The 25,810-nt window shown below is 45.4% G+C and overlaps 1 pseudogene; it reads left to right on the top strand.

Moving 5' to 3' along the window:
• The window catches only part of LOC120848678, a 53,271-nt pseudogene extending 34,421 nt beyond the window's left edge, over positions 1 to 18,850 (top strand).
• Positions 18,851 to 25,810: the final 6,960 nt, after the last annotated feature.

Below are 25,810 nucleotides of genomic sequence, written 5' to 3'. Positions count from 1 at the left end.
GGACGCCTCGCTCGATGGAGCCTCCGGCTACAAGAGTTCAACATGACTGTGGTTTACAAGTCGGGACGCAAGCACAGCGACGCTGACTGCCTGTCCAGGGCCCCTGTCGAAACACCTCCCGGCAGCAGCGACGACGATGACGACGGGTGCTTCCTAGGGGCAGTGAACACCGATGACATGGCACGACGTCAACGAGACGATCCGGAGCTGCGCGCCTTAATGGAGCACCTGGAAGGGCGCGTGAGTACCGTACCCCGCACCTCCACCAAAATGTCACGGGTGGTGACCAATAAACAAGAAATAAACAGGAATGAATAAACGGTTAATGTGGCGAACTTGTGCCAAAAATAAAAGGGTACAAAAGATAATAAGAGAGCGTCGCGGGCGTCGAAGTCGGCGTAACAGCAGAGTCGAACGCTGGGACGAAACTGACTCCGCTCGCCTTGCGGAATACCTTATGTACCCTCGTGGGTTTCTGGATCGTTCGGCGTAGAAGGTTCGGTGTGTAGAACATTCTAACCTCGAATCAGCAAGACGGTTCACGAATTCACTAGAACATCAAATTACACTGTCAACAAAAATGTTAGGCAGACTTGTGCCCGTTGCTTGTAAAAAGTAATTAATTACAATTACAATTACTTGGTCATCAAAGTAACGGATTACCGTTACAAATTACCGGCTTTAAAATGTAATCGATTAATTACTTCGTTACTTTACTCGATTACTTTTCAATTACTTTAAGCCATACATGCAAAAAAGCGATTTTTCACTTATTATCACTCTATGTGGTAATAAAGCAACTTATTAGCTGTATGTACACAAATATAACTAGCCGTAAATAATGTACAAAGTCGTTCAAGTTTTGTGCTTAGTTTTTATTGCACATCAAGAGCAGTTGCTGTTCGAAGTTGAGGTCGGTCATCTTTCCTCTCTTTCGGGAGAACACGTCACCGGCGCGGCTGAAGAGCCGCTCCACTGATGCACTGGACGGCACCGATGTGTTGTACTTCAAAAAGATCATATGGATCTTCGGGAAGTCCACTAGCTTCTCCAGTGGCATATCGCTGGGGGCGTCCAGGAAGCGGGAAACTTCCGTGCTCCTCGTCGGGTGCGCATTCGCCAGGGCTCCAAAGTTAAAAAAATCTTCGGGTTCTGGGCTTGGGATGTCTTGATCTCCGTTGTGCAGGTGGGAGTAGCATGGCAGAGACGCTTCATCCTCCAGCAACTTATGTACCAGGAGGCGCTTCTCAGCATTCTGGATCCATTTTAACTGGAATTTGGGCAGTACAGCTGACGCAAGTAGCAGCTCCCTACTCTCCATAAGGTGGTCGAACCTTGATATAGAATGCGCGATTAGTCGTTGGCAGTAAAGGCTAAATATGCTATCTATTTTCTATAAAAAAATATTAACTATTACCTCTTTCCCAGGCCCTCGAGGACTGCCTGACACAGCGGCGCACAAATCCGCATGCCCTTCATGATGGCATATTCTAGGCGCCGTTGGAGGACAGACAGCGTCGGTAGAAGATACCCCATGAACATCTGGTCGTCACGTTGCAGCACGTCCAGGGCACAGGCGACAGGTTTCATAACCTTAAAATATTTTATACGTGGAGTAGGTGCCTTCCAGTTGCATATGCATTTTAAACATCCGATTTAATTTTGTATGATTGACGTCAGAATGGCTATAGTCCGTTGCAACCTAAGAACGAAGGGCGAGGGTAAGAGGGGCCGGGGAGGAGGAAGCAGACGGAACGCTAAAGAGAGAAGGAGGTTCCCCCTCTCTTCTCCAGCGTGCCGTCAGCTTCCTCCTCCCCCGCCCGTCTTACCCTTGCTCTACATTCTTGGGTTGCAACGGACTATAATAAATTAATGTAAGAATAGCAATGCAGGTGGTTGGATATGTACAGATGCAGTCGTTAACAACGATGTAAAATAAGACAAGGCAAGGGCATCGGAACTAATGCTTACTTCTCTGTTACCATCACGTTGAGAGACATTTTTAGGAACGTACCTCGCAGTATTCCTCGATGAAATTGAAGTCCACCGGGTCATTCAGAGGTGGAAGATGGAGTGCGCGGCAGAGTGCTGGTAGATCTTTTCCGTTCCTCCTCAGAGTCAGAAGGAATTCTAATGAATCATACAGCGAGTTCCAGCGAGTTGTTACTGGAGTTGGCAGGTACACGCCGCAGACCTTGTGCACCGTTTCCGCAGCGACTGAGGACTGTCCCTGCTTGGCCCAAAGACACCTGCACTTTCTCATCACGGTTGTAAACGCCTTTGAGAACGCGTCGTCTTCACTAGCGCGTGAAGCCTCTACGGTAGACACAAGGTTCAGACAGTGAGCAGCGCAGCGGTGATGCTGAGGTAGACAGATTCCCTCCTCAGTGCTGTCTATGAGCTTGCTTAGGTCAACGCCTTCATTTTCAATCTCCTCGTCCTCCTCGCCCACAGATGACTTCTCCCCGAAGATGCTGTAAACAAAATCATAATAGCTGTATTCGTATCAAATCCATATCACACCTCTCTTGCAGGAAATTTGTAACACACAACAACGCGATTCTTACCGAAATGCTTTGAGAAAATTTGATCCATTGTCAGTGATGACCCTTGTCACCCTGGTTTGGAGGTCGTATTCCTCAAGCACTTCAGAAATTGTAGCGGCCAGAATGTCATAAGTCGCTCGCTCCACAAGCCTTCGGCATGCCAGAACTGCTGACCTTCGCTCCAGTGTGCGTGGCAAAAGCCACAGAACAGTTATGCCAATGAAGCACCTGATGAAAAAAAAATAAAAATAAAATGTACATGTTTAAAATTCCTTTTTAAGCTAAACAAACAAGTACGACTTACCTGCGGAAAGTCGTCCAGCAGTCGGCAGTGATGCACACGTAGGCGACATTGGATAGCTCCTGCTTTAAGCGATCCTTCATTGCCATGTACTCTTCTTGTATGCGCGACATCAGCGCTTTACGCGTCAGCACAGTCTTATGGGGGGCAAGTGCTCTTACGAGGTCGACAAAAGAGGGATTTTCGACAATAGAAAACCGCTGCATACCGCCGATGACGAAGTTTACAACGAGTTTGTCCAGTGAAGCTTGTGAGACGGTCCCATCACGAAAATCAAGTCGCAGCTGCTTGGACGGCGGAGTCTCTCTAACGTGATCAACTACTGCGATGGTGCGTCGATTTTTGATTAGTGCTTCAAAACTGCTCAGCTTGCTCAGGTGCTTCGTCTGTAAAAGAGCCGATATTTTCGCGTACTGTAATTATGAGCATATAAAGCAAAATAAGATGAACAATATGAAAAGGCAAAAACTCAGGCAAGCTGGTGAATGCCATGTATACATCAACCCGTGACAGGGCATAAGAAACGTATATCCACACACCGTCCCGAAGACAATGTGCGTGTAATCCGCGTTTTTACATTTTTTTTTTTTTTTTTGCATTCTCTTGGGTTTAAGTATAAGAGGCGGAGAAAAATACCGCGAATGGCGTTTGGGGCCTCCACTGTCAATGAGGAATTGGTTATAAGGCAATTAAATGTAAAGGTGTAATTGGTATTTTGCCACACACCGGTATACGTTGCCCATCGCTGTTGAAACGGACAGTGTGGGGGATCGAACCCTGCTATGATCCCTGAGTTCTCCAGCGCGAGTCAAACCTCTCCAAACTTTTCTTTATACAGGTTCACAGCCTTACATTGTTGATAGCACGGCACTGTACCACAAACAAGCGATTGCCGGTTTTCCTCGTTTTTCAGTTATAATCTTGAACGCGAAAAAGCACCAATGTCTTGTTCGCGCTGTATCGCGCAGTTGGAGGATAACTGCATGGCGGAAGCTAAATAACTAAAATATGTGCCCAGTGTCAGTAGCTTCATTGAATGAACTTACTACACTCAATGTCACTTCGAAAACAGCAAGTTTTGCGCATTGTTTATACGCCGCGCGAATTAGTTGTTACGAGATTTGATTGTCGGAGGAAGAAGTGATGCTTTTGGCGTTGGAAACGAGTACGTCTCGAGAACATAACACATATGTAATATAAAATTGCCTTACAAAGGTATATCTCAATTCCCCGCATAAAGGTGGAAATTAGTAATGCTCCCTGAGGAGCCGGACTTTGTTTTTACTACGGTTCTTGAGGTGAAAACGGAGATATGGTGTCTTTGAGCAACGTTACGTAATTTTGAGGACGAATTCAGCTGAACAATTTTTAAGAGCAAATTAAATTAAATAAAATGAACTTTGAATTCAGTTACGTGCATACTTATTATAATAAGTCCCCTACAGTTTCAAGCAAATATACTTTATCGCATTGAATTCTAATTTTCGTTAAGTCAACACATTGCCAAAAGAACGGTTGAGCACAGCTCACTTCAACTACTATATGTTCTTCAGCTTTAGTTATAGATTAAGACACGCGAACGTAGAAGAAAGGTATGCTGAGACAATGGAAGATATGATAACATATAAAGGGACAATGAAGTTGTTTTTCCCGTTTTACTAAAGCGTCACATCAATATTCCTCAAATGTCAACAGAACCCACACCTTTTTGTTTGAGTGCATTAATCTTAAGAAACAAACAATGAAAACCAAATTCAGCTTTTCCTCTAGACTCGGCAGCAAAATGAATGGTCACTCGTGACAGCTGGTTCGTCAAAAGCGCTGGGGAGTCTGCTCTTTTGACCCTAGCTAGAACAAGCTACCCGGCATTATTTCACAGACTCGTGCTGCCAGGGTTTTTCAGAATCACGCGCCTTGGTTGACAATGCTTATTAGCGGGGATATCGACTATACAGAACGCTTTGTCTAGCTCGTTTTTTTTTTTTACAAACCTCTGAGATTGTTTAGCACAAAGTCACATGGGTTGTATTTGTTGCGTCATTTATCTCGATAGAGCCCGGGTCACAGATTAGACGCAAATACCGTGTTAACGTTAGGTTGGAACTAGAATTAAATCGGTGCTTTACTAATTGAAGAGAAGCCTCACTGGAATAACAAGTCAGAATCTCTCAACTAATTATGTTTGTTTTCCCCACAGCTGAAGTTAAACACTGTAGTGGCGTGATAGTTCGATCTGTCCTTGAACATTTCTTAATTGATCTCCTTCACGGCGGTATTTGACTCCGAACGCAAACCCAAATATTCAGTGATAAATTGACCGATAGCCAGCGCTGGCTGTGCGACTCATTGTTGTTTGGAATTCGAGAGTTGGTTTTGATTTAAGTGCATAGACACTGCGAATCCTCACTTTATAAAGGAAAAGCTTCAAGAAGCATAGAATGAAATATACTGTTCTTACTTATTGTGTTCGTAGCTCCCCGTGCGCTAGGTTGTTTTTACCCACAAAGAAGTATTCAATTAGTGATATTCGACACCAAAATCTTTTTTTATAGTTTTTTCGATAAATTAATTTACAAACAGTATATTGCTAAGCCCACAACTGTTTATAATTATAAGCCCTATACTTCGTTTCAGCTTAAGTCCAGGAGCAGCCGATGCTACAAGCGCGAGCACGAAGCTTTGAACAACGTGATTGCACTGCACGAGCGCGCGTGCTTGGCAGTGACACTGAAAGCCCGGGGCTCGCTTTTGTAGCTTCTGCTATGCTCACGCTTAAAGTGGAAACGGATTATGGTACGTTTTAGAAAATCAAATATTTTACCGAATCGCACACCCATATCGCTCCTGTCACACTGGTATGCTTGGAAGCAGCATTATGAGCTGCCGATATCCGAAAATGCAATTTGCGTAAACTCCCTCAGCAACTCGCCGCGGCTCCCCTGAGCTCAAGTAAATATCAACATCTTTATCAACTGTTCTAAGCGTACTTTACGCCGTACGTCAGCAGATACACTAGGGCTGAAAAAAAAATAACCAAAGGCAATGTTGAGAGTATAAAATTGTGATGCAATCGCCAAATTATGAACTACGCAAAAATCTTACATTTTTAAATCACTGGTTTCCACAAAAAAATAAAAAAATAATAATTAAAAAACGCTTACCTTTACGTGTTTTCGTAGGTTCGAATTCGTGGACTTCGCAGATGAAAGCAGCTTTCTTTCGGGGAGGCAGAGCAGGCACTGAAACTCTAAATTCGCAGTTCCCTTGCTGCCTTTCAGCTTAAACATCGGATCCAAGGAGGGCCATGGCGACAGTGGAAGAGACATGCTGAATGCTCGCTGCTGGGACCTCTCGCGCATTTTGTAGCCGTGGATCAGCGAGCTAGAGGCGGGACCTCGGTAAAAAATATTGAACAACCGAAAAAAAAATTTCATATAGATGAAACATTCCTACATAAGTACGAGGAGAAAAATAGAGTTAAGAGAAAGACAGGATTTGACAAGGGCTACACACCCTACTAAGACGACGAAAACGCGAGGTTCTTGCAACAAAAAAATATATATATAGAAGCAAGAGAAACAGGACAAATTCGCGGAAAACTCATCAGGGGATGTGGTCACTATTGTGAGTGTCGTTCTCCAAGACGACACTAGGTTCGCTTGTAGGCTGAGCTAGGGCTCTGGTGTTTGTCTCTACTTGACCAGAAAGCTGGAAACCTCGAGCCTCCACCACGGGAAGGAAACGACATACTTTCTTTGCCGTGTAACAAGAAAATGTAAGAAAAATGTCACGTAAAAATATCAGAAGGCACTGGAGTTTTAAAATTGTTCCTAGAACTGGACGGCATCTGGCCTTTTGTCCCGTAAAGCCCCGCATTCGGAACTCACAGCGACTCCGATTCCTCCCCCGCACAAAACGCAAACAAGCAAAAAAAAGGGAGGGGAGGCTGACACCCCACCGTCCTCGGTGGACACGAAGTCGTAGTGGCTACTATTTTATTTAAAGAAAAAGACCCGAAGGAAAGCTATTAGTTGAACTTCGAGCTTGTTCTAAGCGTGCTGCTTATGTCTTTATTCACGTCCTTCCGCTTCCAAAATCTGAACGCGGGCTGGGACTGCATCGTACAAACATGTCGATAATGATCTTAGCAAAAAGAAAAAAAAAGAAGAAAGAAAAAGCAGACGCAGCAGACCCATCCCACAGTTCCAGTTTGGGAGATGCGTGCCATGTGACATTTTTATGGGCCATTACTCTTCTATTCTTCTTTCGCCCCACTCCGAATCAAGTGCCTAAGGTTCAGAAAAGGCTTCTCTTTCTGAGAAAAAGCGTCCGAAACGCGGCGTTTTTGCATCGTGTAAGCGACGCTTCGGTTGTCTTAAGATGCCTCTCTAGCTGTGTGAAAATTCCCGTTTTCTTTCTTTGAGTACTTTTGTCGGGGCCCTCCCCTTGTTATCGTGCTAAGGGGATAGCAGAGTCGATTCCCTCTTGTTTCCCCCTTTCCACCTTTTTTTACCTTTGCCGAGATCCCGTCACAAGCTTTTGGCTTCAGTCTAGGTGCCCCCCCCCCCTCTCCCCCTTCCCGAACTCGGTGACGCTACTTAAAAAACACATTTTTATAATTATGCTTGAAATATTGAAAAAAAAAAAAATTGAAATAACAAAAAAAAGTAACGAGTAACTTGTGGTAATCCGTTACTAAAAAAGTAATGAAATTACGTTAGAAATTACATTTCTAGAAAAGTAACGGATTAATTACAAAATTACTCAAAAAGTAGTTAATTACAAGTAATCCCGTTACTTGTAACGGATTACTTCCAAGTCTGCCGTTAGGCCACGCGCGCGTTGCCTACTTGGCCAGCTGCGCGCGCGGCAATATTATTACGTGCTGAAATTTCGGCGTTACCCAAAGTCAGAGATGGGCAGTATTTCAAATACTTTGCGTATTTTGCATTTGTATTTAGTTACAAATTGGGTAATGTATTTGACGTGTGTATTTAAATACTAATACGTGGGTATTTCAAATACAATTGTAATTAAATACAATTTTGTGGGTGAAAATATATCCCTCAAATTTATTGTCACGATTCATTTTGCTCATCCTAAGACCTGTCCAAAGCTGCTCTTTCTTCATCTCAACGCCAACGGCAACAGCAAACCAAGATACTCTTCATCTCTTCATGCACCAGTCCCGCGGCAGTTCGCGTCTCGCTCACCGCGGGCGCCCGGGCACGCCGGGCGCCCGCGGCACTCGCCTGTATTACGTTAAATAAATGTTATTGCCAAAGTTACAGTTCTTGTTTTTATGCATGTGGTTGTAAGATATAGTCTAAATCCTTTATTCGGCCATGGGGCTTTTTTCTTTTTCTCCTCCGGCTTTATTTTAAAGGCATTGTCCAGAGCAGGAAGAAAACTACGTTCTGCGCCGAATGCAGTGTCTCTCAATCAAACACAAGCGTCTAGGGACTTTGTGATTAGGGTGCTAGTCCAGGGCAAGAATAGTGACGAAATCGACGTTCACAGGCAGACTGACTAAATAAGGGCCTGTGACAACTTGTGATGCTTTCCAGCCTGATTTCCATCCAAATTTTTGCCTGGAACATTCTAAATGCGCGGGTCGTCAGATTTTCGTAACTGGTGCGAGTTTCAACAATAAAAAAAATCTCTAGCTAGTGCTGCGCGTCTTGGTCGTCTCGGTTCTTTGCTGGTCTATACCAAAATGTAATCGACAAAAAAAGCTGCTTGAAGCTCTGTACTTTTTTCACCTATTACGTGTAAGCTAATTAGATTTTTTTGTGATTATATTTCTATTATGTTACTAGAGCATCACACACTAACTCCCGAGTGAGCGATGCAAAATTAAAATGAGATACCCAGAAACCCGTTGCAGGTGCCCTAAAGTCGCTGCCGCAAATTTTGAGGAACGTATTTGGAAAAATATTTTGAGGAGACCAAATACATTTGGGTGTATTTGTATCTTGTAATTAAATGCTTTTCTGGAATTGTAATTAGATTTGTAATTAAATACATTTTTGACGAAGTATTTTGTATTTGTATTTGAATACACATTTCCATGTATTTTGCCCATCCCTGCCTAAAGTAAACCGGGCAGAGGCACGAATACTGCATCAGCGTTCGGCTCGTGCTGACCACGAGTTACAGCGTTCGGCAGATGAACCCAGCGGTCTACACTCTACTCCGAAGAGTTTGACAACAAACAACCGTTAAAAACCAACTGGTCCGCTACAATAGAGAGTTTTAGTAGATCGTTCCGATACCTCCAATAGCCCCGATAACGATACTATGCATGCGCAAGAGAGGCGGTGGCGGAGTATCGGGTATCGTTATCGGAGTCATGGGAACGATCTACTAAAACTCTCTAATAACCGGATGGTTTGTATCGCCCGAGTGCCCCTCCTCTTCTCCGCCGAGGAGCTGTGGTCACCGAGCTGCATCGCAAAGGGTCGTCCTATCCGGAGGTGCAGTGAGGGCCGGTAAGGCTTGGGCTGCCGGCGGGGCGCCGCGAAGCGCCGTGTACGAGAGGTCCAGGTTAACGTCCTCATATAAAGCCATACGTTGTAGCGACGAGTCCTCCTGCCCCACCCTTCTCCCCTCGCTCGTGTCGTCTGCTAGTGCGCAGTCTGCCATGTTCTTCCCGACTCGTCCACCAAGTGTTCGAAATCTTCCGAGTTACTCCGGCGGGTCATGTCACGTGACAATCCAGACAGAGCAACGCTGGACGCGGGTAAATTTTCGAACGCCAAGGTACCAAACCGTCACTCGAGAGTGAAGTCGAGTCCAATCCGCCATGTTCTTCCTAACCGGAAACGGAACGCGAGTACGGACCAATGGGAGAGTGCGTCGGTACATCAAACGCTGTTGTTATTAAGCAAAGCCTCAAAGCCAGCCCTATAGGGTGGGTGACCTGGGCGGTCGCCCAGGGCGCCAACAAAAGGGGGGCGCCGCCGCGTACCTTTTAAGTCTTTTTTTCTTTTTTTTTTTTTTTTTGCTTTTCGATTTGTTTGGACACGGCGCCCGACACGTTGCTCTAAGCACGATCGCCGTTCGTTTTTGGAATGTTGTTCTCGTCTCACAAAGCGCTCGTTTTGGGTCATTACTCAAATGTTTACTAACAACGTGGTGTCGTACCTAGTAGATAGGGGCGTGTAAGAAAAAAGAAAGGAGGGCCGGGGGGAGGGGGCGCCACGGCCAGAGTTTGCCCAGGGCGCTTGATGGTGCAGGGCCGGCCCTGCAAAGCCTTAATCGAGGAACTTTAGGGAGGTGGGTGAATATATATATATATATATATTAATGAGCCATTCACAGACTGTTGTCGCGAAACGGCGTGAGCGGTGGTGCCGGGTAGGTTAACAGGTGCCCCCAGTGATACAACCGCCGTCCCCCACTAGGCCTCAGAGCCGTATATGGGAAGAGCTTGGCCAGTCTGTGATCTCGCCGCAGTAACACTCCCCTCCCGAGTGAGCCAGTCAAACCGCGGCGCAGTGCGAGAGGCGTGAGCGCATGCGCGTAAACTCCCGGTTGCTCCCAGCTGAGCAGGGGGGGGGGGGGGGGGGGGGGGGCGCCATTTTCATTTATTCGCTCGGTGGAATGCTTGGGATCGGCATCTAAATTTCGGTTATTTCCTTTTATATCGCTGACTCTAGCAAGAAAATATACTGTCATTCCTCGTTGGGTTAAGAAGCTGAGAAAAGAAGTTTACTAAACGTCTGGCCACAATCTTTTATTCAGGCGAAAAAGAATTCAGCCCGTAGCAGACGACGCGTAGCCTCAACACTGCTCCGCGCCGACAGCGTTGCGTCAAAATGGCGGTCGTCTCCTCTTTGCTCCCTCCTTTCCCTCTCGTTTCCTCGGCGCTCTCCTCCCTTTCCTTCACTTTTCTTCTCTCCAGCGCCTTCGTCGCCACATCCACTGGCCAGACTGCCCCTAAATGCGGTTCTGCTGCGCCCCGACAAAGGGAGACCCCAACGCGTGAAGCCTGACATTCGTCGCGTAATGCGCCAGTAGCATCTAGAAGTCAAGGCCGGAACTTTTCCCCCTTATACGTCACCACTAGTGGATTAACGCAGCGTCGCCTATACCCGGCGTCACCATCGTCGCCAGGGCGCCTTGGAGCGTCTTACAAGGAGCCGTTTTGCGACTAAAGCGCTTTATTCGCGACGTCTCTCAGCGAGCCGGACTTGATGTGGCAACTTATCGCGCGTCTTCAATGCTTTCAGGGTTACTTCTCCGTAGGAACCGCCCCTGGTTTTGTTTCCGTGTCCGACTTCAAGAAACTGAACGAAGAGGCCTTCCAGGAATTCCCTGTGGCCGACGTCAAGAAGGAAGCTGTCGTACTGTTGTACACATCGGGAACAACAGGTAGCCCGAAGGCCGTTGAACACACGCACTACAGCATCGTGGCCCAGGTACCTCGGCCCGGGTGAGTTCTAGGACTTATGTATGCGCGCTCGGAGTCGTACTACAATTGGCAGACAATTTTCTGACAAACAATAAGAAAGAATTTTCTGGAACAAACTGCCAGCCATTACGAACGTCAATAATAAAAAAAAAACTAATTAGTGATTTCATTACCATAATAAACTAATTTATTTTTTAATTAGTAAAAATAAACATGTGATTCTAATTAGAAACGTTCTGAGCGTCATCAAAAACCCCTAAATTTGTCAACTTTCGAACGACTTCGTAGGGGCGCGGGGCTGCTCTAAAGTTACCACTCCTGAAGCAGGCGATCTGAAAACGCGGATGATATTCTTATCGTTCGCGTTTTTGTTTCGCCGACCTTGTGAGCGTCCTGCACAAGTGGTAACTTTAGGGCACCCCCGTGTTTTCCACACGCTTCCAGTAGTCCTAAAATGAACTTATTTAGAAGTTTTCGCTGACGGTCAGCAAGTTTCTAATTTGAACCATGTGTTTGTTTTCATTCTTAAAAAGTCAGTCACTAAGCTTTTAGGTAATTTTGGTTTGCTAATAAGTATTTTTTGTGCAATTCCTGACGTTTACCGTGGTTTGTTCTTGAAAATATTTTTTTTTCTCGCCCATACTTCTAGAAATTTTCGGAAGTATTCGCAGAAACGGGCCAGGATGTAAAAATAGGTTAATACATTTTACTCCGCTCATTTGCCCTAGACAGCGCGTCTACAGCACCAAATGCTTCCTTAGTAATCGATGAGGACAGCCCGCTTCCGAGAGAAAGCACCGCGAGTTGCGCTGCTTTCGAGGGAGAGGGCCACCGCCGACTCACCGAGACACCGGATTCATCAAGGCAGCAGAAACGGCTGCCCCGCCGTTTCGAAAGTTGTCCACGACGATAGATGGCGGCAGCCATCCCTCTCAATTCAAAGGGAAAAGCGCCGAGGCTGCGTACGTCGAGTCGTTTCTATTTCGCATACGTTGTCGGCGCCAAGGCCATTGAAATTTTCGCAGGTTTACTCCCTATAACTCCGTTTCGCGTTAAATCCTACCGCAGCGCCGATGCCGCGATCCGATACAGCCAATCAGGCAGAGCACCAAAAAGTGCATCGTCATGGCAATAATCACCTTTGCGCGCTTACTATAACCGAGTAAACCAATAGCGCACAGTGAATGCGACGCGCTGCGTTCCTGTGCTTCTGTGCGCGCGCGTTTTGCTGACTCACGATATCGTCCCGCTCTATCTGCAGCGAACTTCGCTTCGTTCGTCCGCTCTTGGAACCGACATCGCACAGCCGTCGCTATGGGTCGCAGGGCAGACGACGCACTATTTGCTCGAAAGTGGAGTAACTGGAGGCGAGCACACTATGCGAAGAGCAAGTCGTCTGCTTCTTAAGCATGAGTTGCGGTGACGTCAGAACGACGGAGAGCTCTGATTGTCTTTGATTGAAAGGATAGTGGGTAGGCCTCGATGCCATAAATGCTTTAAAGTGTACCCACTATTTTTTTTTCTTTCAATCAGCCAATAAGGGTTTGGCGTTGTGACATCGTCGCAACCCCCGTGCAAGAAGCAGACAAGCTTGCGCTCCATATACGCCTGCCGGGCGGAGCCAATACTACCACCTAGAGTACACGGCTTGCGCATGACGACATCCCCCCGACCTGCCCCCAAGCGGCCAACACGCCGAAGCTCAATGAGAGACGCCGCAAGACTAGCAGACGAGCGTTCGTTTTGGCGTCGCCGCGTTGAGAGACGCTGCGAGACACGCTGGTGCCCTAGCGATTATACTGATGCAAGCTGCGTGGCGCTGCGTGCATCTACTATAGTGATAACGTAGGGGAGGGGAAGCGCAGGTTTTATGTTTTTGGTGGTATAGGCGGAGCGTGCGCTCTACTCACGCTTGCAAGCTGCCACCAGGGGTTTCCCCATGAATTGAAATTAGGGGCACTGAGAATAGAGGAGTTGTTGCGAATTAAGGGGGCGCCTTCAGAAAAACAATGGGGGGGGGGGGGGGGGGGTTGGAAGGGTATACACCTCCCCCCCCCCCCCCCCCCCCCCCCCAGCGTGTGTCTGGGGAAATCACTGACTGCCACGCTTCAAACGCTAGTCTGGCCACCCTAGATGGCAGTACCACACAAATAAACAACGCATATCCGAAGGCTTATTCTTCGCCAAAACGTAACGCAAGCGGTCCGAATTACACGACAAAGGTTCTCCAGCACTACCCGCTATTTTATTTAAATATGTTATAAGTGATTTTCTAAAAATATCGCTGCGAGAATGGGGGCCCATTTTCACCCGTTTTTGCCATCTGGGGCCATTCAGATGCATGTTATAATTCGAAAGCTCTGCCGGTAGCCATTCTTCCTTCGCGAATTTCAGGAAATCACGTACAGCTTTTGACTACTACAATGGTTAGTGCTAAAACTTTGACATCTGGTTCCGACAGCTATAGCGATACGTTTAAGGGGAGAATGCATGCGTTCGGCAATGCGTTATTGTGATAAAAAAAAAAAGATAATCCTGTAGATTTTCTTTTGGCACACCATGCACACTACACAGTTCGCAACAAACAATATACACAAAGAACAAACAAACCCGCGTCCGCTCACACCAGCTGTGGGCATTGCGCGTGCGCAGAACCCACATTTCCGTGAGATGAATCGACTGCGCATGCCCAGTGCCGATAGCAGCGCCACCAGGCTTTCATGACGTCAATTAAGGGTCGAGTAGGTGCGTAAGTAGAGGAAACGCGTAAACTGGGACGTGATGGTGTTGTATCAACAGTCGTTTAACGGAATCAGTTCTTAAACCGTCATTTTTTTGTGCGTTTTTTTTCCTTCAAAATGTCAAGGTCTCATCAAGGTCAAGGTCCCAGCGACAACGATGTTGTTGCTTCCTGCGTACCCATAGCATCGACTTTGGCGTTCCGGTTTTACCTGCGAGACACCACCGCTGGAGCGAAAACTGTCTTTTTGTCGAGATCTATGGATACAGACAAAATGGTAGATGAAATGAGAAGATACAAGGTATTAAGACACGCCCATTCTATTTTCATACGCTAACAGGGTTGCGCGATATTGTGTCACGCGATTTCTTAGCCGCTAGTACCTCACCAGCAATTAATAAACAGTTTGTATATAAAAAAAAAGACGTCGCAAACAAAAACAAAAGTTTTCAAAATAACACTGAGTTAAACAATTTAAAATTGCAGCAATGTGGGCAGACAATGATCTAACTAAATTTAAGGAGATCTAAATAGTTTCATATGTATTAATTCACAACTGCATGTTCACCTTTTTGGCGACTTCCGGATTTCCCTCATTAGGGCACCTCGTTGTAAAAACGCTTTCCGGTTTCGGAAGGAACCTGCAGTTGGTTATGAGATTTTACTTTTTTTTTTTGTAAAATCGTTTTTGGTGTTGTCGTAAAAAGCTAAATTTTTCCGAAGCGTACGGTGCACCATATGCAGGAATGTGTGAGCTAACTCTCACAAGTAATTTTGTCTTGTTTTCCGCGCGATGAAACATATTTTGTTGGCAAATCGCAGCCATGTCGATGAAACGTCGTTGAAGATCAGGTATGAAACGTTGGTTGATGAGTCTTTCATCGGCGTAAAGGGACGCCGAGTCTGCCAGGCCTGGAGGTTATTATTAGCATCGACATTCTTTAATTAACATGAAGTCATCAACAAACAACAGTCTTGTAGTCACTTTGATTGATTGATTGATATTTATTTATTGCGTGCCCGAAAACACCATAATGGTTTTGACATTGGTGCACAGAAGTCAGATTCCTATGAAACATTTATTTATTAAATTGTGTGAGGGACTATCTTATTATGATCGACCGTTGTAAATTAGGACAAATGTTAACTGTTTAAAAGTAAATTAAACATTGCAGCTGCTTAAATCGGGCTCGATAGGAAAACACAAGAGAAAACACAGACAACCCTCAGCAGCTGGAAGTGACAATGGCAACCTGGAGCCGCCATCTTGTTTGCTCTTTAGCTTGAAAATGGGTGCACAGTAAATACTTTAATTTAAAAAAAAAACAAGAAAAAACAACAACAAATGTCCCGTCATTTTCTCTAAATAGTTACCTTAATCAATCCTGAGTTATAAAACCCAGCTGAGCAATACGTGTTTGCTTTAATGGATTATTCTACGTGTTCCGGGGATAAGACAGTAAAAGCGTTGCTATAATACTTTTACGACGCTGGTGAACACCTAAAAATAGAATTCGGAGGATCTTAGCAACCTGCTCCTACGTATACATATATTTTTACAAGCAGCAAGAACAACGAGCAGTTTGCACAAAACAGGAATATACAGGCGTAATGAATCACGCTCCAAGGAGGAATCACGAGCTAAATGACTATTCCGCGGCCTTATGTCAAATGCCTCTCCGAATAAGTAACAACAAATCCTGCAAATATGGTGATTGACAATAAATAAAAGGAAGAAGAAACCTTTTCGGGAACAAGCGTTCAGCCACGGCCAACCTCAGGGTTTGAAATAGAAAAACGTGTGCGAATTAGCAAAATAATTACCTAAAATAAACTACATTTTAAATAGTGAACATAAACATATGCTACATATAAACATAAACAACTAGAAACTTTCTGGGCGTCATCGTCACTGATGACGTCATCAGTGACGTGACTTATGACGTCATCACATCGTCACTGACGACGTCATGAGTGGCGTCACTGAAGCGCAAAACATTCTAATGTGAATAAAGTAGTGTGCGCCTAGATCCGCGTGTTTACAATTCACTTCGCCGCTACGGTAAGCGAGCTTTCTCCGAAATAGCCTTTGCGCAACCGCATGATCCGAATCGCTCTCCCCTCTCTTTGGCGCAGGTGACTACGGTGTTCGGGAGTGCACACTGGATTCTGCAGCTTGCCAAGGCGGTTGAGAAGGGAGGAATTCAGGTGGATAGTCTAACGACTGTTATTCTGTGTCACGCCCCAAATTTTGAGGCAAATCGAACGGTCGTTTGATCTGGCCATCGTCAAAGACACTTACGGAGCTACGGAAGTCGGACGGATATGCAGACCCCCTTGGGGCGCGTCCAGTTGGTATGGCATTGGATTCCCATCCCCGATGGTACGAGTTAAGGTAAATTTGGCTTCATTTAGTGATGAGTACAAATTGTGTGCGGATAGTCCAATTTCAGCTCGCAATTATTGATATCGTTTCTCCAGTGTCGATATGCTGGCCACAATTGATATCGGCTTGTCATCAGGTTGTTGATGTGAAGAGTGGAAACGTACTTGGACAAAGTACGTTTCCGAACAAGGAGAAGTGCTAGTGAAGACGCCATGTTCCATGAAGGGCTATTACGGACACCCGGAAGCTACATCGCAGAAAATTACTCCCGATGGTTGGGTACGAGCAGGTAGAGGATGGCAACTGTTCTTGCGAATAAATCAGTCAAAATTAGGGTTTATCTTCTGCATTTCCAAAAATCCTTAGCACCCCTCGTTTTGCGGTTACAGTAAGGAGACCGCTGAATAGCACGTTGCGAGGGTTTTGGGAACATATAAAGCCGCCATTGTCACGTGACTGTGTGACGTCGTTTGACGTCATGGTGCTACGGGACATCACGGTGACACCACGGTGTGACGTCGCTGTCACGTGACGTCCCAGGGAGTACCCATAAATGCTACGCATTCAGCGCACCTGTCTGATGGCGTCTCAGTGTCAGGTGACGCAGTGGCGCCATCGAGGGTACATCCGCGGACACGAAAGCCCTAATGCCGCGTTAGGCAGTTTTGGCATAGCGTTGCCGTGCGGCATTGCTACTGCGAGCTCGCGCTGTCACTTCGAAGAATGCTCTGTAGCGCGGGTCAGGAGTCGTACTGTGGCCATGGTAGAATGGAGTGACGCGGTCTGCTAAAACTGCCTGTTTACACAGGCGGTTGAACCGCACCCGCGAGGCGGTTGCCAACGCTTAAGGCCCTGTCACATTGAGGATTCAGTTAAAAATTTTCACACGTATTTTATGAGAAAAACAAGCGGATCTCTTTCGCGGTTGCAATTCGCACGTTAAAATGGAACTCTAATTTTTTAAAACCAAAATAGTCCTATCAAACAAAATATATTTCTTATAATTTACCCGTCGCAATGAATATTAAAGGATTCTTAAGTTCAGATTGAATTATAAGTTGCAAAGGCTTTAAAAATCGGTTCCTCGGCTTTTAAACCGCATTAAAAACATTAATACTGTATAGATCTACGAAATTGTGCGATGGAACATAATTTTTCCTTATTGTTCTGGCGCGGTTGTTCTTCTTGTAACGATTTTTTATGTTGCTTTGCTCACTGTGTAAATCGGTATTTTTGTGTGCGTTTGCTTTTCATTAAGATCTGTTTGCTTACCAAATGTCTATATATCTGAGAACTCATCAAGCTTCAATTTGAAGTTTTTCTTTCTTTTTCCCTAATTTTCCTGCAATTTTTTTAATGTAAAATAAACATTATTATCATTATTATTATTATTAGTAGTAGTAGTAGTAGTAGTAGTAGTATGCATTTAAAAGTTAGAGATATTACTGCAGCAGACAAGCTCCGTGGCGGCTGCATAGCATATATTCAAAGACCTCTTTCCATGCACCCACTTGAACGTCTACCACCACGGCTGCTGCTCAAAGCGTGTATCAATCACCATAGCAAGATACGGGTGAAAGCACTGCGGACCGCAAATTCGTCTCCTTTTTGCACAAGGGTTGCCATGATGTCAGAGTGCCGTGCTCTTATTGGCACCCTGCTGGCAGCCTTGAGGGTAGACCTCAAGGCAGCTAGTATTAAGGTCTACCCACTATCCCTCCGTCAGAACCAATTAGAGTTCGGCGTCCTTCTGGCGTCACTGCAACCCCAGCGCTAGAAGCAGACGAACTTGCACTCCGCGTAGTGATGACGTTTGAGGACAAAGGCCTTGTCTTCAAGGCTCGTTGCTCAAGCACCCACTTTCGTACCATTCGACTGCATGGCCAAAGAAAGATTGTCTCAGAGTATATGAAAGGTTTTCGCGCCTTCTCGTTCTTTTTCCTTTGGATATTTCGACCCTTGTCAAGTAAGCAGCTGATCTTCCGAGAGCGTGCGTCTCCTACTTATTGATTTAGCTTTACTTTACACCAGCTCGTGAACTGAACTTTGAGCCAGAGATGACGACTACACGCTAATTTCCAGGTGACATCTGCTATTACAACGAAGTCGGTCAGTTCTTCTACGTCGAAAGAATGAACCAGTTCTTTCGATGCATGGGCATCCCAGTGGCGCCCTGCTCTATTGAAAGCGTGTTGCTCAGCCACGACGGAATCGAAGAGGCAGTGGTCATTGGTGTCCCTCATCCACGATACCAGGAAGCGGCCATGGCGTTTGTTGTGTTGAGGGATTCTTGTAGCAAAATTACCGAGGCAGAGCTCCAAAACTTCGTTGCAGGTAAATCTCAATCTCGACATTTCTTTTATTCTTATTTTTTATTTTGCACCATGAACCATATTTAAGCATACGAAGTGGAGAATTACACACAGCAAAATTCAATGCAAAACTAAATAGAAATATTTGAGCTGTTCGGGGTTTCTTTTTCGATGGGAAGCCTTTGCAAACTCGTCGCCAATGCTTCCGCCTAAAACATCTCCATATAATCTTTTATGAACAATAGGTTGTCGAGAAAACAAAATATTTAGTTCAACCTCTCTTCATGCTACACAGACGGGATCACACAAAAGATGTCAGGGACCCTTTTTTTTAATCTAAAACCGACATCTTCAAAAACTCGTTTTTTTTTTTTTAATGCACAACTCTGCGTTGGAATAAACTAAAAAATATGCAATCTCGAAAAAGAAAAAACAAAAACATTACCATTTTAATGCGATATTATTTTTAAGCTAATCACAGATTTCTGTTTATGTATGTCATCTTTAATGCAGTCATATTTCCGTTAAATTTAGCGGAAAATTGACATGCACAACTTCAGGTTCCATTTTAAATTTAGAGGAAAATTGACCACACGTGACCTATGCACAAATTCAGGTTCCACGCTAAATTTAGCGGAATCAGGTCCCCCGCTAAATTTAGCGGAAAATCGACCACCACACGTGGCCTATGCACGAATTCAGGCTCCCGCTAAATTTAGTGGAATAAGGTTCCCCTCTATATTTAGCGGGAAATTGCCTTGGCGTGACCTATGCACCAATTCAGGTTCTCTGCTAAAGTTAGCGGAATCAGGATTCCCGCTAAATATAGCGAAAAATTGACTTCACGTGACCTATGCACCAATTCCAATTGCCCGCTAAATTTAGCGGGATCAGGTTCTCTGCTAAATTAAGCGGAAAATTGACTTTACGTTGAAGACCGGCACGTCCCTAGTTCTACGTATGTGATACTATTATATACATACGTAGTCTCAAAGTATCATGTGATACTTCAATAGTGCGTATGTGCCACGCCAACTGCGTCATGTGGTGTGCTCCTCACTTCACTGCCTCTGTCACCCAGGCATTCGCGCAACGCAAGAGCTGGTAACGAACCGTTTCGTATGGCCCCAAATCAACGCCGACATCCGGGTCACCAATTATGTTGGAACCAGGAATATAGCACCCAACATATTGTGTGTACAATATTTACAAAAGAAAGGAAACTGTAGTGGACATCATTCGATGTAGCCGCCGGCCTGCTCGGTCACCGAATCTGGTTGCTCGTGGTGTCCCGTTCTTTTTTATCGTTTCGGTAACACCACTAGCTCGCCTGCTGCAACATGGCATACAATGCAACACCTAAAGGCACCTTTTTTAGAAGTTTAATTGCCCTCAGTTTGTTGGTTTAATTATGCGCACTTTTTTAAGCCCGATCACAGTTTAATTGGGAAGTTCTTCGAGTGCATTGTACTTAATGTACCACTTCGAGCAGGTTCAGAAAACTTGTCCTTTACTTGAAGTACGTTTTCTGAGTGTGTGCACTGGTACTCAACTTAAAAGTATTATTCTCTAGTACTTTCCGTGGAAAGTACTTCAAAGTATACTGCCCAAATTTGAAAAAAAAAAAAAAAAAACATATTGTCATTTGAAAATGCGCTATCATCTTTCGAGATATTCATCTGGTCATTTATCCGAGTGAAGTAATGGCGGGTATATGACCGATACAAATACGTGCATTATAAGTTGCTTGTGTTAAATAGTTCGTCAGCGAGACTAAATAAACTACTCTGTGGCAACTTTATCCAATATTCGCCGTCATTTCCGAAAATCACTGATGCACCTCGTTTTACATAAAACAATGCATTCCAGTAAAAAAAAAAAAGCTTGGCATGGGGGAATGAAATGCTATCATGAAAGGTTTTGTTAAAAAGTACTTGCATTCAACTTTGAAAGTACATTATATTTATAGTACTTTACTTCCAGTACAAGGTGCCCGGTGTACTTACTACATTTATTGAAGTACACGACCTCTAATTTACTTCGCACTTTAAGAACTTTTTAGATGTACTTTACCCGACAGTGCCTAAAAAGCGTTCAGATTTTTTTAAAGTTGTAATTAACGGTTTGTATATTCATCTTTGTTCTAGAAAGTGTCACCTGTGTACTTATTATGCTGAGCTCTTCCATCTCTTCCCAGGCCAACTTGGAACCTACATGCACCTTCATGGGGGCGTGAAATTCGTTGACGCGATACCAAAGGACGCCAGCGGTAAAGTAATGAGAAAAAAAACTGCAGATGCTTCATCAAGACGGCTAATATCACTGACTGCTATCTACAATAAAACAAGGCCTCGGTCAGTTTTGATTAAAAAAAAAAAGTGAAACACGTTTACAATGCTTCGTAATGCCGAATTAGAGCGCAGCTCTTGAGGAGGAGAAGGGGAGGGTACGGAGGGGAAGGTATATCCGTGTGACGTCAACCTTGTGACCCTTGTGACGTCACCCTAGTGACGTTACACGTAACGTCACGTGCGACGTCATTATGGAAAACGTCCCATAATGTAACGCGTAATTACGCTGTTTAACCCGGAAACGGGCGCCTAGGAGCTGCGCTCTAAAAATTAGTTATCGACCTAACAGCCTTAAAACGAGTTGTGTACTGGTAACGGGGACTTTCTTTATACGATTCATTATGCGAAGCGCAAGTTGGTCTGTTTCTTGTGCGGGGGTTGCAGTGACGTCAGAATGCCGAGCTCCGATCGGCTCTGATGGAAGGATACTGGGTAGACGTCCATGTTAGCTGCCTCGAGGTCTACTCACTGTCCTTTCAAACGGAGCCAATAAGAGCTCGGCGTTCTGAGGTCGCCGGAACCCCTGCAAAAGAAGCAGACCAACTTGCGCGCGGCATAGTTGGTTGAAGATTGAACATACTCAAGAAACAGCGGAACACGGGTTAGGTCCAATAAAGGCTTTGTCTTCATAGCATTGAGCGAGAAAAAAAATATCGAAAACATTACAGTGTGAAGAAAGCGAAAACAATTTATACATTTCCGAGCGGGTATTTCAAGTAGATTCAATGGCAAGGTAGAAACTGCAGGAGTTAGCTTCAGTGGTTCCGCCTTCGACAATGCTTTGGTGTATCGTGGTCGCGGACCTCGAGCGTACGCGTGGCAGCCAAGGCACGCCCAGTCGTTCTCATTCTATTAGTGACTATGGCAGCAGTTAATTATATCCACCCAATATGGCATTACTCCCCCCCTTAAAAATATATAAAATAGAACATTTTCTTTTCAGGAAAAAAACTATTTGCTCTTAGAATGTTTCGCGCTTCTTACAAATTGCACTTTTTTGTAGCTTGTCAGAAATAAAATAACAAACTATTGTCGTGCGAAATTCGTCATACTACAGTGAACTGTGCAAGAGAGGTCATTTTTCGGGATGGACTTCATGCGTGAATACGGCGCAGTCATCGACCTCGGAGAGAACTGTCTGGCGCTGCAAAAACCTTCCCTTGCTCCGGAGAAAGCCAGAACGACGCCATCCGCTGTCCGAATCATCGCCGACAACTTGAACCTGTCGCCGCGATTGAGTGTGTTCGTGGTTCAGATGACTCCGCAATTTACTGTCAACGGTCATTTGGTTTAGCTTTGTCTTATTTTATTTAAAGTTGCATCGGGATGATGAGCTTTCATTAAGGGGGGGGGGGGGGGGGGGGAGTAATGCCGCGTGCATGACCGAGGGGGAGCGCTACTCCATACTTTGAGAAAATTCGCGTTTAGTCTTACATCGAATGTTCGACGCTCGAGCATTCTAACCCGAATGTTCGAGAGACCGAGTGGAGTAGATAGGTAGACCCAGCGTAGCCTCGCTAACTCGCTGCACGCCGACACCTCGGCACTCGCTGTTGCTTTCTCGACGGTCGTTCTTTCTGTCGACTCTGGCGCAAATTCGCCGATTAAACCGTTATTTTTAGATCTACGTTTGTCTATCCTTTTCCATTCGCGACAATATCGCCAATGAAAAAAAAAAAGAAAAAAAAAAGATCATGAGGCACTTTGTGAGGGTAGACGACCAGCGAAGCTGTTTAGCACACGACACAGATCCACCCTGAGGAGCCGGAGGAAACTAGACACGCGCAACGGGACCGCCACCCGAGGAAAGTGGACACGCGCGACGGGACCGACACCCCGGGAGAGGGGAAGGAAAGGAAACTAGGCGCGCAAGCGCTTGGAACGACAGCAAAGAGAGGGTGGTGCGAGCATAGACATGGTCGACGCGGGTCGCACAGCGGCAAATCTTTTAGGCCGCTTCAGACCAACACCACCTAGACAGAAGGCCTCCGCATGGTTTCCTCTTCTTCTATGAAACGTCATCACAGTCGGATCGCGCTCGGTCGGCTATTGGACCCGAGCCCGACCTTCGACGCGCTGATTGGCCACGAGCCGCAGCCGAACACTGACGCAGCAGTGGCAGCACCCGTCCCCAATCTCTCGCCTCGATCGATCCGACTATGATGACGCGTGTGAAGGCCTTCTGTCTAGGTGGTCTTGTTCAGACTGGGCAATTTCTCCCAGCAACTGGACGTCGCAATACCAGCAACACGGGCCGCCAGCGTTCACACGCAGCAGCCACTTGCTACAATTTGCTATCATCACAATGAAACTTCCTTTTTTCGCACTATTCAGACACGCAGTTACGCGCTATAAACGTGTTCTTATTCATTTAAACGGCGTTGAGAATACTAACTCACCGTTTTGAAACAGTTTATTTAAAAAAAACAAAAACGATCAATTTCAAACAAGAACTAAGGCTTTATTTGTCATCATCACCGGCGCGGGGCATCACGGGAAAATATCGCGTCCCTGATTGGTTGCTGCCGCTTCAAACGTTTTTGAATTGCTCCAAGCTGCTCGCTTGTTTCGAGCTGGACCCGATCTCAGCCATTCGTGTCGATCTAGGAAAAGCTAGGGGACAACCCGCCAGCAACCGCAAAATTGCTGCGAAAGTTGCCCCGTCTGAAGCGGGCCTTAGAAGCCTTTATTATCTACTTGAGAGCCGTGCTTGAGAGTCAACTGATCTTGAAAATGGTGCCTATTGATAACTAATCTACTGAATAAACCCATTGCTAAATTACCCAAGCATCAAGGAGAATGCAGGGAAGGGTGTTTCACGCGCAGCACATGCCGGCGTCTGCCGGCACGTGCGGCGTTTCTAAAGCAAAAGCCTAAAACAAATGGAATCTTTCACGCGCGTTTGTCAACGCTTTATTTTGGTTATTTACTTCGAATCTTTTATACAGGGAAGGCGTGCGCGTACGGTGGTACGAGCGTAGAGTTTTTAGTTACTGCACACGAAAAATCCACGGAACCCTAGCCATAAACAGCTTTGCTGTAAAACTAAAGCAACCAGTAGGGTACGTTGTTGGGCTAGTTGGTTCATCTTAGTAAAACATATAAAATAGCGCAACAGAAGTGGGACGGCATGTGTCAGCGACACTTCTATTCTTCATTGTAACGAATTTCAGTTTTTGAGTGATCGGGTGAAAAATTAATCAACTTTGCGTGGTGCTGCTTTGCCTGTCGTGTGTATATATGTGTTCAATTTTCCTGAATAAAACTAGTTGAAAGTTAGCGCCTGTCCTGTATACTTCTTGCCCTTGTCTTTCTGTTGCGCTATTTTATATGTTTTGCTAAAGCAAGCACTTGTTGCGTTCCTCCTCGAGGCACAGATCCGTTTTCTTCTTTCCTTTTTTTTTTTTTTACACATGGTTGGGCGCCGAGAATAACGTCACCATTGACGGCCCGCGCTTTGGAGGAGCAGCGTCGGTTTGGAGCCCTGCACAAAGATGACAATCGTTGACCTGTAGCGCCCACTGCGAGGTTCTTAATTGACCCGTCACGGCTAAACTAAGATGAGGCTGAGCATAACTTTTTTTAACTTCATTATGCCTAAAAAATAAATATAAACGTTAATTAAAACTTTTTTAGTTAAATAGCTAACTGATGAACAAATATCACGTCTTTCCTAATGCCTTAACGCAAGTTCCTTTTTTTTTTTTTTAGTTCAGAACGTTTTTAAAACATGACTCAAAAACCCCGCAGGTGACACACACACACTCAAAAGTCGTACCAAGGAAAGGGTAGTACTTCCCTACATCGTATGTCTTAATGTGGGGAAGCCCAACACTTCTGAGCAATCCCAGGAGCGGAAGGCTTCGCCTTATGCATCTAAATGCTGCAGTGAAGCTTCCTGGCTTCTTCATAAGTGTATGAACGTGTACTTACACCCTGCAAGCGTAATTGACATGGTGCGATTTTGATGTTTTCTTTTGCGGCTGCCGAGTTGAAAACCGTAGCTTCCCCCAAGGTTTGTTATAATTATTTTTAACTCAAGATGTGTTTCATCGGCCGATTTCCATAGAATTCTCTTTTGGCAGTACAGCTGGCTGTAACAGCCGGTTGTTGCGGGCGGTTGTAATGAAAACCCGACACTGAAAAGCGTTACGACGATAGAAAGACTTCAGTCCCCCGGCAAGATTTAAATTGTGAGCCAAGTGCTTTGCCGTCTGAGCTATCCAGGCGTGGTGGCATGAACCACGCAAGAGTGATCTCATTCGCGTGGCTGAATGAGCTCGAAAGCTTCGCGGCTGATGATAATGATGATGCTCGTATTAAAAAAAAACAGCAACGAAATCTGGCTGGTCGTTCTGGTCAAGCTGGCCAAGCTGGTAATTTAGCTGGTCAAGCTGGTAGTTTAGCTGGTCAGGCTGGTGACTTTTTTAAAAAATATCTGGTCCGTTGGTGCACGTTATGGCTTGCGCAGCCTTGGCTCCCGTTGATTAGTAAAGCGGGAGGTGGTGGCGACCGCCATTAGACTGCAGCCAGTTGTTCAGGATGGCGCAAGTCTTTCAATGGTAGGTAATAAAGAAGAAGCCTTGCGCCGTGGCATGCTTGCGGATGGTAAATGCCCGGATGCTGTGGTGTGCAACGCAGGCCAGTGGTGCCACTGCTTAACGGGGTTCAATCCCCACCCCTGCCCGTTTCGATTTCGATGAGCATCGTACCGGTGTGCTGTCGTGTATCACTATTGCGCGATGCACGTGAAAGTCT

The sequence above is a fragment of the Ixodes scapularis genome, unplaced genomic scaffold (assembly GCF_016920785.2).
Source record: "Ixodes scapularis isolate PalLabHiFi unplaced genomic scaffold, ASM1692078v2 ptg001348l_1__unscaffolded, whole genome shotgun sequence".
In the NCBI taxonomy this organism is placed as follows: Eukaryota; Metazoa; Arthropoda; class Arachnida; order Ixodida; family Ixodidae; genus Ixodes; species Ixodes scapularis.
Note: the sequence above shows the minus strand (reverse complement) of the source record. Positions and strands in the feature narration are given on the sequence as shown.